We start from the raw sequence: 15,863 nt of genomic DNA, 5'->3' as shown, positions 1-15,863 counted from the left end.
CAAAGTCACATACAGAGGTCTGGACTCTACCCAGGTTGTTGTCATGATAATCTCACTTCTTAGTGCTTGTAATTTTGAATAAAAAAATTAAAATCTTATCAGCATAACCTTCCCGTTTGCAAAGGCCATAAATGTTGTTCTAGCTGGCAGAAAAATGAGCAATGGTCACACCCTGGTTTATAATCAGGATGAACCCTCCAAAAAGGAGAGTGAGAAATTTTGCTTTATGCTGTGGGCTAAATAATGCCCCTTCTTCAGAGCTTATGGAAACAGAATTATACTGGCAGACAAGGCAGCTTCCTACGATCTGCTGATGAGGGATAATCAGTCCTTCTCTTCACTTCCAATGTTTGGAACTCAGTGGAATGAAGAATCCTTATTACCCACCACAGCCAGAGAGGTATAAAACCTCTGAAGGTCCTGTCACTTCTTCCACTTCTGAACACCTGAGAATCGAATTCAGATTCCTTTTAACAAATTGGCTTCAGGAGTAAATATTTACTTCTCTGTATTTGTCATACTAAGTTTATCATATGCAGCTCACAACACCAATTCAAAACTTAATTTTGGAGCTGTAATAGTTTGCCACAGGCACTGAGACTAACCAGGAAATCTTATTTCCTCTCCCTTGTGGAATCAGGATCTAAGCACTTCCATTAATATTTCTACCAGTAAAGTTCCATTGCCTGAATATCAATGCTACTTGTATTTAACATTTCTCTCAAAGTAACCCCATTTTGGCTCCATGTGATAGCTGGATGTCAATATGCTGAGCAGTGACTATAATGAGGGACTGTTTTTACACCAAGGAGGTAAAAGGCAACCAGATCAACTGATTGTCAGTTCATCTTGGTGAATAACTGATTCTTGTTGTTTTCTGAACACATCTAGGAATGAGAAAAATCATTCCCATGTCATGTGACGCAGGTTTGGTTTTGCTTTTCTTGCTGAATAAAACACTCCAAAAATATTGAGGTGTTTCAGTTTCCCTTCCATTTTGTTTTCCAAATATATTTGGGGAAATACATAGCCCCAGTGTTTATCAAAACAAAACAAAAAATCAAATTACTTTTATTTATAAAGTATAGACCCCCAAATACCACTTTAAATGGGTCTTCATTTGATCCATTGTAGCTTTTAATTTTATTTAATATATAAACCTTTTGTTTTCTTTTACCTTAAAACTTGTCTTTACCCATCATAAAGCAAGGTGGAATAAGAAACACATGGTCCTTTTCCCACAGAGAGGATGGATTTGGTTAAGCAATGATTACTGACTGCTTTGGGAACCTGCATCCTTGGAATATCCAGATCCCTGAATTGTGAGGGACAAAACTAATCACCCAGTGGGTTGGAGAGGCATCCCCTGCAGCAGCCACAACCAGCAAACCTTCTGCAAGGAGGGAGATGTCAGACAGATTCCTCTGAGACTGCAGATGGTGAGAACAGCCCCCGAAACTCCTTCCTCCCACCTGTCAAGGATGGATGCACTGCTGGGATCAGGCAGGGGAACACGCTCAGCTCACCCATGACAACGTGTTACACTTGCACTCAGAGCTTTTGTTTAACGAACCAAGGCCTCAAGAAAAAACCCCAAACCTTCCTTCCCACCCTAAATTACTCTGACAAGATGATCTTACCCGATAATGTCACCCCCCAGGTGACGGGAAATGCAAATTAATGAGGACATGAAAGAAAATCAACCGAACGTTTTCATGCTTGATCGTGTCTTCCTTTTGCATCTTAAAAGCTGCAAATGTGCACAGTTTGTCTTTTGTGAGTGTCTATCATAATCAACACGTATCAACAGTGACTGAGCCTCTGGCTGGAGGCCCCTCTGCTTTGCAGGAGCTGTGACACCAAATTCAATTAGGAACAGCTCACTAAAAAACCCAAGTATTACACTAAAGCTGTCTCTATTTTCTGTTGACTAAAACAGATATGTCAGGATCCAGTGGCCAATGTGCATTTTCAAAGAAAGATGGTATTTCCTGCTGTGTGGAGAAAGAGCCTGTAACTGAAAAATTACTTCAAAGGAAACAATTCTGGAACCACTTAAAACGCAGAAAAAGTTTTAAGGACAACTGCAGGAGATAGGAAGCAGAAGCCCACATTTCATCTTTCTATAACCACTTAAAATATAGAGTAAGGACATAAAGGTGACTGGAGAAGATGTGAAGCAGAAGCCCACGTTTTATTTCTCTAACTAAACTTAGACATAAATGAAAAAAATCACCCTGATTTTTTAAGAGATGCTTATGTGTAACTACCTGCTCCTCTTTGTGACATTTCACTCCTTACTTTCAATATTTTGCTAAATTGACTTAGAAATGAAAGCACTTATGTAGGAAACACACTATCTAGAGAGAGAAAAAATTGCAGTTACGGCTTGAAATGTGAGTGATTACCTGAGATACTCCAACTCCAGCATTAATGGTTATTTTTAGCATAGAAAATGCAAACAGATGAAAAGCTGTGAAGTGACAGGTTAAAAGCCTTTATTCTGAGACCAACTCACTTGAGAACCATCACTGTTGCTGCCTCAGAGCGTTGCTACTTATGGATATAAGTACACTTCCAGATGCTTATGAATACACTTACATTTGATAAATACAAGCAATAAACTGTCCTAAGTCCTCTTCAAAACTTATGCTTTAATGCATTCATGCCATGCATAAATTATACACATTTCATCTACAGTAGACATATGACAATATCTACAATGCCTAGTCATACATATAATTTTTCAGCTAATAAACACCCTTAGAAGAGAGCTTGGAAAACAGAGTGGAGAGAAAACATAACCAGAGCATTAACTCAGTGAATGTAGCTACTTACAACACTCCCAGGAAAGGATAAATATTTGTTACAGATACCAAAAGCCAGGCCAATAAAATAGCCCTGGAAACTGCAACACATTCCATCCTTTGTAATCACAAAAATAGCTTTTCATTTACTCAAACATCCAAGGAATAATTGTCTGAGGAAGCTTCGGGCTATGATGAACACCTCTCATGTTTTCTCCATTGCTGAATGGTCCTATTAAGTTTATCACAGATGGGAAAGGGAATATTGGTAAAGCCTGAATGGGAGAGAAAGGCAATAGCCACCTGGTGATCCTATAATGGACTAGTTCATGGATGCTTAAGCAGCCAAGGATGGAGCTCTCTATTATTTTCTTGCTGAAATAATTTCATGGCTTACAGTTCCCTTTCGTTGCATAAAGACTAATACATGAAACTTGTCAATTTAGGGGTATTTTCTCAAGATCTGTCAGTCATTTACTTTCCTTTTTCACCAGTCTGAGGAAGTTATTTGGAAATGGAGCCCCAGTGAAATTGGGTTTGCTCCACCATTAGGCAGAACCAGAGTAGCTCTGGTGGTGCCTCCAGCCTGTGACGACTGTGGGGATAGAGCCGGTCGTAAAAAGGCAATTTGCATCAGCAATTTGAAATTCTTCCCATGTTCATTTCAATTAGACCTGTGGCCCCTGTTATAGAGTTGGCTTTATAGCTGTAATAATATTGCTGTAATAGCTGTAATCAATAGGCAGTTGCAGATTGAAAGTACAGAAGCATCTTAGGACACAAGAATGTGTGCACACACGACACAGGCTGCATGTATGTGCAGATGTGAGCACACAAATACATCCCCAGCTATAATGGAAACAAGACCATGAGGCATCCTATGTTAACAGAAGCCACAAACCTGATTACAGGCAGATAGAGGTTGTACTTTTCATTTTATATATATAACATTTTTCCATCCCAGTTCTTTCTCAGCGTAAATATTTTGCAAACGATTTTTTTCAGCCTGACCCTGCTGAAATCAACAGTCATTTTCAGTAAAGCCAAGGTCCATCCCACCAAGCATTATGGAGTAAACCCCAAAGAACCCCCACTAATGTGCTTTCCTGTAGTCAGACCCAAGCTGACTACAAACCTCTGCTGACTTCCACCTGAAGGGCTGGGGTCCTACTCAGAAAAACTGATGGATGTAAGTGGCCATTAGGTTAATAAGGCATGATTAGAGGGGGTTTTCCAGCACTTAGTGATGATCTGGATCACAGGGATACTTTTGCTGTTGCCAGTTTATCCCTTCACACGTTGCAGATGTTCCCTGTGGTTGATAAGAAACCAGCACCACGGGTGGAGGATGGACAGACAGCGTTTGAGAGCAGCACAAAGTCATGCTGGGCAGCAAAGAATGGGAATCTTAACGTGGTTTCTGAAAGATGGGAGTCAAAACCTTCAAAAAAAAAAAAGCTTAAAGAAGCCCTTCAGTGAGGGCCTGATATTTACAAATACTTATGTACACTTTCTAGCTGCTTCTGTTTGTAGTGCATTCTTCAGCAGCAGCAGGAAAAGCTGCCAAGGAAGTATCCTTTGAGAAGGTAAACTGAGCACTGAAGGTACCCACATAGTTACAGGGAAAAAAAACAAACAACAAACAACCAAACAAAAAACCCCAGGGTATTTTTGGAGACGTGCTTCACAGCAGATTCAATTCCCAGTCTGCAGCTCTGGGAAAAGATTGAAGTGTCTAAGAGCAGAGTGCCATTTCCATGCTCTCAGGTATCATGCCTGGCCTCCAGATGCTCTTCCATAAGGGCACAGGTCTCCTGTAGGTCCTGTGTCGTGCCTGGCAGCCCTGAATGGATGGCTCAGACTCTGCAGCATCTTTAATGGTATCAGACACCTCCCCGTAGGCATCTGGATCATTTCCTTCTTGCATCCCCCTGAATTAACTCTTGCAAGTTAAGTTTCCAATCTGCCTTCTCGTGCTTCAGCTCCCCCTGTACAGAGGGGTTCTGCCCTTACTCCATTTACTAACTGTGGAAGTAGAAACTCTTTTCAGTCAATGAAATTTGGTGCCTTCTATAACCTACAACTCACCCCTGGAACTTCAGGTGGAGCCCCCAGATTTTCCTGCATGGGAACCAAGTTTTATACAGTGTTCCAAGCCACAGGAATAAAGTACTGACAATGAATAATGATGAATAAACTATTCAAATTGGAAAATCAAGCTAAAATCTTATCTACCCTGATTGTCCCAAGGGATGGGCACTGCACTGATCTGAGTGTGGGGTGGTCTGCACTCTACAGCTGGGGTGCAGTAATTTTAAATGCTTTATGGACTCCAAGGATTAAGTCCCAAGGACAATGTCTCATTTTAAGTAACTGGGGTACTGCATGATACATGGATGATTTTTATGGCCGCTGTGGAGGTTGTGAACTTGTTTTATTTGTGTAGATTAATATGTCATGGATTATTAATTAGTTACTTTCTCCTTCTAACAGACAGTATTCATCTCCTACAAGTTCCTAACGGTCCTCAATTTTTGTCCATGCTCTTGGCTGAAGTTTGTGGATGTCAGAACCCTATTTAAACCACAGTGGAAGTGAAGCAGGCAGCTTCTGCTCCAGTATTTCAATTTAATTTAGTCTATTCTGAAATCAGCAAGAGAATATTCCTACTTGCTCTTTTCTTATATTGGCTGTACAGTTTTAATTCTTGATAAGCAAAATTTGAAACAAAGACACAACTAATTCCTATGACACTGCTATGAAAAAGTAGTAATAAAAATGCAGAAAATAGGCATTATTAATTCTTATCCTTGTACCTATAGGATTTTTCCTTTTCAAATAGTTTATTGATTTCACTGACTTCATAGCAGGTCCACATAAGCACATAGAGGGCAGGAACAAGATTATTTTGCACTAATGAGAGCAGATACTGTACAGACATCAGAAACTTAGTGCGGTTAAAAAGATGAGAGAGTGACACAGGAAAATTAAATTATTGATCAGACACATGTCTGATAGACTGGTGGCCCTTAAAATATATAGAAACTAAACCTGGCATATATCTAGAAGAAGGCAAATTAAATATATACAGTATGTCTAATCACAGATTCGATTATTTCCTCCTTCCTCAAGCAAAAACATGTTTTACCTTCAGGGGTTGCTTGTCAAGATCCCGCTGGCTGAAAGCTCATGGCTAGAGAACCATCCTTAAAATAGGTTGCTATGATCATTGTACAAGTCACGGATATGACAGACAAAGGGATCAAATCCATTTGTTTAAAGCAGTATTTTAGTTGTTACCATAACCTGGAGCAAGCCCAGTGACCATTAACTTTATCTGAGCATCTCACAGCAACTTCCAACGCTGAAAGAGACTTGAAAAAAGATTTGTGTGCTTGAAAGCTTGGCTGTTTTCTCCAACTCTTGGATGGCCTAATAAAAGACATCACCTCGAGCCACAAACCTTGCCTCACTTATATTTTTACTCTTCAGGACTAGAACGGCACAGGCAGTATTGAGGTTGGCATCCACGTTCAAGCAGGGAATTTTCCTTTATAGAGAATGACCCTGTAAGCCAAATACTTGCATTGTAACGTAGGAAATATGAACCACTGTGACTGTTTTAAACCTGCTTGTGGGCCTGAGCCAAAGATCCAAAAAAGAGGCAGAAACCAACTCCAGACCTGCGGCTCCCAGACCATTCCTATTTTTGCATATCACAGTCTCCCAGCGCTTAATGAGTAGTCCATAATTTGAATGAGGTAAGAGCAGTGAGGAGGAATTACTGAGTCTCGAATGACTTATTTATTACCACACCAATCTCACTCCTGAAGATTCCAAGCATCCCTAAAACATATGCCGCAGGATACCTGGTGCCAGCTGGCAGCTCTGCTCTTTAGTCACTGCTTTTCAACGCTTCCAATTGACATTTTGTCCCAGATCCAGAATCTAAAACAGAGTCTTCTCTGCTGGCTCAATCCAAGCAGCAAAGCCCTATAAAAACTTCTCTTGGTATTGGCACACAGGCACGTAGTACCCTGTACAAAATGATTCAAGAGTATGTCCGGGTCCAAGACTGATCTCTTTGGTTTCTGCTGCTGACATAATATATGCAGCAGGAGGCCTCCTACCTTCTGTTAGCTCTCCAAAATGAGAACTCAAGATCACAAAGAGGTTATAGCAAACCTCTTGGATTTCAGCCAGTTGTGCACCACTTCAGAACACAAAAGGAAGAGAATTCACCTTTAAATCACACAAGGTGATTTTTGTCCACCATCGTCTCTCCCCATCCACGTCCTGCTAAAGTCTGGTTTATGCAAATGAAAATAAAAGTGTTATGCCAAGGTAAAAAATGTCCACATTAAAGGAAAAAAAAGATAGAGTGGATCTCCCTGGAATGGCACACTGAGACTTAAACTCTGTAATGAACCTTCAGGTTTCAACTGCAAGAAGTACTTTGGGAGTAAAAGGTATAAATAAATGTGCTATGCTGCAGAACCATCCTAGATGTGAGCACATTATGTGGTGCAGTAACACACTGGTGTGTTTTTCAATACTGAATTTACAGGCTAATGTTCCCCTCTATCATTTTCTCAAACTTCCCAGTGAACTTGAATTATTTTTTTTACACTTATTTAGTTTAAGCAAAATACTCATTTCACAGCCTCCAAAACATGTAGCGCTCTGGTCCTACAGGGCCTTGGAGAGCAGAGCACCACAGTCACTAATCCTGGTACTGACAGTCAGCATTCAATATTCACCCACTGTAATTAATAAAACTGTGCTGTTGCTATTTTTTACTAATAGAGGATTTCCAAAAGCAAATTGCAGCCATAAATTACATCATTACAGCCTATATTATTGTTCTGTGAGGTAACAAATCTTGCAGAAAGACAATCAGCTTTGCTAGAGGAAAAAAAATACAGAGAACAAATCAGATGATTTGGACCTGATTAAAATTAATGTCAGTGGTACTTTTTTTTTTCCATTTGCTTGCTGAAATTCCCTCTCTCACCAGTGTGCTGGTTTGCTGACGGTCATGCCATGGTGCTGGTGCTTTAAATATCAGGCATGATTTGTTTCTGAGGGAAAACCAGTCCTGACTGTTCAATGTCTGTGCTGATTTACTTTGCTGGGCCCTGCAGTTTAACTGAGGTTTAAAGACACACCACAGCAACGGGGCCACAGCCACAGAGTACAGGTTTTGATCTGTTCATTCATTCCAGCACATGTGCAACAACATGGAGAGCTTGGGCAGTGCAGGAAAACCCCTCTAACTTAGAAAGGTTAGTTTTGGTGGTAGTTCAAGCTTTGGTGCAGTTTTGGTACCCTTTTCATTCTGGGATTATGAACAGATCAAATCCCATCCCCACTGCTGCTTTCCATGTCTTTCAGCAGCTGCTGCAGAAGGAAAGAGCCAGAAGCACAATGCCAGCTTTCTCCCCAGGACTGGGCTGAACCCTGTCCTGGGTTTTGGTCTTTTATCTCCCTCAAGCAGAACTACTGAGTTTGAAGTAGAGATTCCTAATGAATTCCATGACAACATCCTCAGTGATGAGTGTCTGGCTGGATAATGAACTGTAAACTGAAAGCAGGGTAAGGCAAACATGCATCTGAGAGCAAACCAAAGGTGAAAAGTTGCTGGGATTTAATGTTTGGGGGTAGCTCATTAAAACACTGAAGCTTATAAAATACCTGGTGATTTTCCCCCTCATGCTCCCTCATTATCTTCCATTAGAGTAAAGCATTTTCTTGTTGTCTCAATAGTTTCACTGTCCAAGCTGTAACACCTCAGGACCTCATTAATCAGAGTCCAGCCCAAACAATTCAGAATTCTGCTAAGTAAATACTTCACCTGACTGTGAAGAGTGAGGCATTCCCCAGAAATTTTAAAATTCTCTTTACAGATCAAAATCATCATTAGAAGCTGCCAATTAAGAGAAATTGCTCCTGTTTTTCAGCAAAGGTCACAGCTATCCCAACTAATGCTCGAGCTGGCTCTGTCTGCCAACACACCTGGTCTGCTCTGGCAGATGCTGTTCAGATGTCATCTCCCTTAAGTGACAGCAGGAGGAGGTGGACACCTTCACTCTCTAGGGTAAACCACAAATGTTTGTTGTTTGGAATTAGTTTGGACAGTGCCTGGACATGTATTTATCAGCTAAGTCAAGACAACTGTTTGTTAGCTGAAGGTAATGAGAAAGCTCGAGTTTAGAGTGAGCACTTGTGCATCAACTTCCACAGGACAAGGCACAATCTAGCAGCTGAGTACAATTCCCTTTCCAGCTCTGGCAGCAGCTCCTGAACAAAGCCCTGCAATGTTCTTCCATCTCCCTTTACATTCCTCTCAAATCCTTGGCAGCAGAAGTGCTGTGCTGCAGGAGGTTCAGTCAGGCACAGCATCTGCCTCCCTGTGTTGGCCATGGGTGAACTCTGGTCAAAGCCTGAATTGCTTAACACACACTACAGTCTCACAAATTAGGAACTTCTTTGCTTTTAAATTCCAGCCCTGTGTCAGCTGCAAACTTTTGCAGAATATCAGCCCCTGAAATTGGTCTCCTGCTCCTTCTGGGAAGTGCCTCTCTGCCCTCCTCCATCTGATCTGGCTGTGAAGGCAGCAGGGAGGGCACACAGGGTGAATACAGCCCTGAGCATCAAAATACCCAGCCCTGGAATGTCCTTCTCAGGCACATCATGTGGGACCAGAGCTCACTTCCTGCTGGCTCTGCGTGGTCTCTGCTCACACGTGTGTGGCAGCTGTGAAACTGCCTTTGTGGTTATGTTAAACAATCAGAATTTTAACCAGCTGTCATTTCAAATATAAACTATTATTTAAGATGTCTTCTTCTGATGGAGCAGCATCATAAACCTGAACCAACACTTAGAGCAGTCCCCAAATCCTGCCCAATGCATCACAAGAACAAACTGATCTCCAGAATCCACACGTGACACAACACAGTGCCATGAACTGACACCAGAATTACCTTCAGCAGAATGTGGACTTGACTCCAGCCAACTTGCAATGCTGAGAACCAGCACAGAGGCTCCTGTTATTATTAAGCCTCATATTAATATCTCTCAGAGATCTTTAAAAATCTGGAAACTAGCTGGCCCCACCTCTCCTCAGCATTTTAAAATCTCCAAGTAATCCATTCAAGAGCATTGTCAGATATGAGGGCTGCTGGAAGAGGAAATTATACATACTCTTGTGCTGCATAGAAAATGACATACAACTTGATCCAATGGAAATATTAATTCCAGCCAGCTGAGATAGCCTTATTGATCCATTCTCATTTCCTGCAAAAGGTAGGACTGAATGTGATTGTAGCAAAGAAAAGCAGAACAGAAGCTAGAGGTAAAAATGCAAGGGCTGTAGAAATGAAGACTGGGACTTAAAAAGGTGCTGTTGAAATGAGCCATTTTGAATTCTCTCTGTTGCCTGCATCTTCTGACCAATTTAAGATCAATGAACAACAGTTCATCCGTTTTTTTGCTTTTGTTTCCTGATGGGCAGACAACAAAAGAGCCAATTCCTCACAGATAAGATTAATCAATAAGCATTGCTAGTCACAGCCTAGTGCACTACGTGACCCAGCCAATTAATAAGCAGGTATGCAGGCTCCTGAGTTCTTCTGGTATAAACAGAGAGCAATGGCACAACCTTTAGTGAAATTATATCCACCATAAGCCTGGAAGGAATGCTATCCTGGTTTAAACAATTGCAACCTGCCATGATGGAAATTGTAGGCACAGAAGTGATCTCAGTCACTGCTTCTTCCTTTAACATCAGGAGATTGTAACTCTGGTGTTTCACACAGAGCACTCAGTGTGGCAACTGGGCTCTAAAAACTCCTGACTTCATGGTACTATTTAGGGCTTCACAGTTCATTTAAATTGGCCCAGTTACTATTACTAACAGTAATAGGATGATCTTACATAAAATAAATTTCCTTCAACTCACAGGGTTCATTTTATGTGATCCATAACTAAATTATCTGAGGCAATACCTGTCAGCTGAAAAGTCTGATATGTAGATTATCCGTTTGTTTGTTTGTTTGTGACAAGCAAATCAGGAAATGGATTTTATCTTCTGGAAAGCTCCTCAGTGCCTGTTGCCCCCGCTTCCTTCAAGACTTGAAAGATGAACAGGAGTGAGGATTCTGCACTTGTGTGACCTTGAACCAGACAGAGCTTTATGGTGTGAACTCACAGACTGTGCAGGGATGAAAACTCTATTTATTCAGGTCCATATTTTTAAAATGGTATTACAGGGACTTCATTACAATGAAATACCTTAAAAAACCCTTTACCTTAGGGAATGGCATACATAAATGTGTGCATAAAACAACACTGCTCTGGGAGCTAAGTTTTTGATCATCTCTGTTTTAAAGGAAAGCAAGTTAACAAACACACATAAAAGTGTCAAAAGCGGTTTTGGCTGAGTCACAGCTCTGCAGCAGGTCCATTCTCCTGCTTCTGCAGCAGGAAAGTCAACACATTGAGTTCAGAAACACACAAACCAAGCACTTCCTAATGAACAACTACCACTGAGCAAAAAGCAGGTGTGGAATTGTACTGCCTGAGGAGCAGCTACACATTAATGCTGGGTTTGCCAGGTTACTCTGCACAAACACTTGGAACTTGGATTAAACAGCAGCTCATAGGATGCTGTTTCACAAGGAAAAGATGCTTTTACATCAGCAGAAAGGCAGATTGTTATATCTTTTATGAGGCCCACTGGTACAGCTGAGGAGAAGAAACAAACTTCTGAGCACGTGAGGTATGAAAGAGCAGCAAGAAACTTTCAGAGATGCCTGAGAGCTGTTCCAGCTTTGGTTTGTTTGTAAGGAATTATCAATGCTTTACAGAATCTGATGAATGAAACCTGAAAGACCCACTGAAAACCAGTATTACTGTTATTTTTTTTTTAAAGAGGAAATACTCATGGATAAGCAAGTTGCATGGCTTCCCATGGTGACAAATGTTTTGAAATTTAGACTAGAACTCTCAGAGTAAACTCCTGCCATTGAGTTTATGCTTCAACATTTCAAATATCTGTATTTTATGCAAGTCACAGACAGGGATCAACTTCAGAGAGAGTTTATCCTGCTGTTGAAGGACTACTGCTTCAGTTCCATATACAGGGACCCAAATGGCCTTGCATAAATATTAAACCATTGATTCCCCATCTTCCTCCCATGAAGGAGTTTTCCTTTAATATTAATGTGTCTTACTGGCATGGAAAAATGCACTTTCACACAGGTTTTCTACCTTGTTCCATCCCAAAGCAAAATTTAATAGTATTAAAGACATGCACTATCCATTTAAAGCATGAAAAGAAATCTCTTGCTGAGTTTCCCAAAACGTGTCCTCATGTTGAACACAAACATAGAGATCTCTCCACTGGAATTTTTGTGTGTTCACATACTATAGATGTGACCAATTTGGGGTATTTTAATCTAGTCAAGTGGAAAAATCAACATAGCTGGCTACATTTGCTCATGATGGGATAGAAATTTGAGGAAAATTTGTAGAAAGTAAGGTAAAAAACCCTGTACACCTTAATTGGCAAGTTCTGAGGTTACTTGTGATTAATTGAGGAGGTTTTCAAAAGCAGCTTAGCAGATAATTAATTAAGCTCCTATGAAAGCACTTTCCTAATTGATCCTGCAACAAGCAAGACGAAATAAAAAAAAAAGCCAGAATGGGGCACAACTCAGACAGTAGATTTTTCCTGTCAGCAGACAGTGGGACATATTTTCTGGTTTGACTTAAGAAATTCTTTTATTTTCTTATTTAGGTCTCCTACTTGATGAATTTTACACCCCCCAGTTTCTGTAGCTGTGGTATCTCACAGCTGCTGTGATTTAAGTGAGTCCAGAGATCTGAAGGAGGCATTGTGTGCATCTACCTTTCTCCATCTGCATCAAACGGTCTAATAAATGACATTACCTCTTTACAAACCTTGCCTCAGTTAACTACTGCTATTCAATGATGGAAATGTAACATATAAATTTAGTCTCATACTTTGAGTGAGACACACAGAATCTCATGCAGCCTGCAGGACACTGAGGATGGTTGTCCCAAGTGCCACACTCAGGAGTTTGGTAGTGAGAGTACTACATATGTCTGACTAGGATGTATTTTGAAGCATCAATCCCCACAGTATTTAACTAAAATTCTGGTATGTGAGAGCTAGAAAGCAAGAGACCAGTCAGAATTACATTTTCCTAATTTTTCTGTCTCATTTTTCTCTCCAAATACCTTGAAGGGTGACATGTCCTCCAAAATTACTCAGATTGATTAACTTCTGAGCTCGGGGAAAAAAATATACTTCCCTCAAATTTACAAGTCATTTTTTCCTGGGGAAAAGTTATTACACTTATTTTCAGCCCAGCAGTTTTGATATCTCCTGCTCCTATTATTTCACTGTAGTGTGCATTGTAGCAGCATCTCTATGTTGCTGTTTCTTCCTTGTACACAATATTTAGTGCAGTAGTTGGGCCCCTGGAACATGGATTCTACTAAAACCCTCTCTTTTGACTACATGATGAATTTCCATTGATTTTTCAGCAGCTTTATCCCACCACTTGCTCCGCTGATCCAAGTCCTCTAAGGCTCTTTTAAAATTTCAGGTTCAGTTCTTGCTGACAATGTCAATTCTTTAATCTCCTCCAAAATACCACGGCAACAATTGCCCTAATCTTCTGAAGACCACTTGGTTTTCATCTTACTACTTTTTTGTAATGTAATCAGGCATAGGGCAATAAAAGAGACATGATCTTCCTTGCTTCATAAGTTTGGAATGGCTCACATGAGACGTGCTTTACTCCGTGAGCCAGAGATAACCTTTATGTTATAGTCAAACCAAGCAAAAGTTTGCTGCTTTCATCCCCAAAACACTGACTAGGATGCCCAATGGCAGAGACTCAATCAGATCCTACATCCCAACACTCTACAACCTCTTTGTTTTCTGGCCACCTTTACCAATGTGGAACGGCAGATTTGACTTTTCATGTTTCAGCAGTTCTGCTGCAGGAACACCCCGTGCTTAAATCAGCAAAATCTCCTTCACCTCCAGAGGATTACGAAACCCACTTGCTGATAAACAGTGAGATCTAATTTCTGTACACAATAATGGGCTGTTGCTTTACAGTGTGTAGTGAAGATAAAGGCTCTGGTCTGACTTCTCAGCATGTACAGTATCACCCTCTCTCTTTTCGGTGTGACTCTTGTTTCTGAGCAGGAGAAGTGCCAGGTAATCAGCTCAGCTGGAGATTAATGCCTAAATGAAGAAAGCACCCTGGCTGGATATGCAGTGTTAGCTAACAGAAAACTCTGAAAATTCCCTTTATCTACTAATATCCTGCTAGCAAAGCCAATTTTACTTTGGTATCCCATCCAACTGGATTCTGTTAACACAGTATATTTTGGCTCTAGCCATGTGTTATCACAAGGTACAGAAATGAGATAAACACAAGAAAGCTTTGCAAAGAGAAAGGTTTAATGATTTCATTGTTTGAACCCTTTGCACAACCCTGGTTGCCTACTGGTAATCTGCTGGGAATAAAGGATCTTGCCTTACATGATTTATACAAGGCTAAATTCATTCATTCAGACCTCCAGTTCTTAAAGGAACCCTTGTAGGCAGATGAATTTTAATGTAGAATAGACACAAGTCTACAAGAACCCTGTATGCAAGTGCAAAGGCATTGCACCCTGACAGGGATATTAAAATCTTGATTCCCTAAGATATGGAATGCAGAGAAGAAGCTGATGAATTCTTCCATGAAATAAAAAAGGAAGATGTGAAGTCTATTGTGATGTCTATTGTTTGATGTTGGAAGGCATCCACCTCAAAATAAAACCTGACCACAAAATTCTTCTTTACACATGTTCTCAAGTCCTTAGAGGGCAGATGCTCAAACAGGTATTCCCTGTTCAACCTGACAGGTAATGAGGACAATTATTTCCCTCTCAGATCTGAAATGCAGTCCAGGCTTTCTGCTGACTTAACAGACTGTGGATCAGGAAATTGCTGGGCATGACCTCATTTGATATGAGCAGCAGTTTTACTCTTCAAAGTGGAAGAATATATTGAGGACTAGGACTTCCAGGAAATAATACTCATCTAATTATCTGCTGAACACTGTTCAAAGAAAAGATTGCCAGAATTATGCCACCAAGATTATGCACAGGAGAGCCTAAATTCACAAGAAGGATAGATATGTCCAACTCATCTTCCAAACCCTGAGCTCAAACACTGACTAATGGTGGCATATGCAGTTCCTCTATTAATTGCCACTCGGTCCTGTTCCAGGTACCTGGCAGCTCTCTCCCTTTCCTGAGATTCAGCAGGACTTCCAAAATAAATTCTCAATGCCTACTTCACCTGTGAGCATGGAATAAGTTCTCAGCATCTACCTGAATCCAACAGAAAATAAAATGCCTGCCTAGTAACAGCACACCTGAGATGGTGGAGAGTCCTGTGAAATGTCTTGTTTTGCTAAAACACTGAGCAGAGAAAGTAGATTTTAACCCAAGGCATGAAAGTCTGAACTTCATCCTTCTTAAATGTATTATTGAGGCTCTTATTATTTTCTGTTTCTCCCTTGAAACCAGAAGTTCTTACACTATCAGGGAATCAGGCAGCAGAATTAGTATCAGACTCATTCTACTAAGGACCAAGAAACTTGGGGCTTTAGCAGAAGGTCCTTGAGGCCCTCTGAAGTTGCTCTACAGCTTCCAAGTTTGAGCCATGCAATGGAAATAAGAAATGGGAAGAAAAATCTACTTGGCTTTGTGTTACCAGCTGGTAGCCTGGAGGAAACCATGCCAGAAACTCACGGTTTAAATCTGAGGGAGATGTTTAAAGTGGCAGCATCCCTCCCCTCCCTGTGAAGTTTATAATTGTGTGATATGCACAGACCACTGAAGGAGGGGATGATTTTAGCAGGCAGTCCCCTCCAGCTATAAATGGGGAGGCAGGACAGAGAGCAGCACTCCTGGGTGAGTCTGTCTGAGAGCACACACACAGGCTGGACAGAGCAACAGCTG

General features: G+C 40.9%; 1 protein-coding gene across 1 annotated transcript in view; it reads right to left on the bottom strand.

The window, feature by feature from the left end:
- The window catches only part of TMEM132C (transmembrane protein 132C), a 203,100-nt gene that overhangs the window by 37,468 nt on the left and 149,769 nt on the right, over nt 1-15,863 (bottom strand). The gene's annotated exons all lie outside the window — the stretch shown is intronic.

Source organism: Neopelma chrysocephalum, unplaced genomic scaffold (genome assembly GCF_003984885.1).
Source record: "Neopelma chrysocephalum unplaced genomic scaffold, ASM398488v2 Primary Assembly neopelma1_77, whole genome shotgun sequence".
NCBI lineage: Eukaryota > Metazoa > Chordata > Aves > Passeriformes > Pipridae > Neopelma > Neopelma chrysocephalum.
This window is presented reverse-complemented; position numbering and strand designations above follow the sequence as displayed.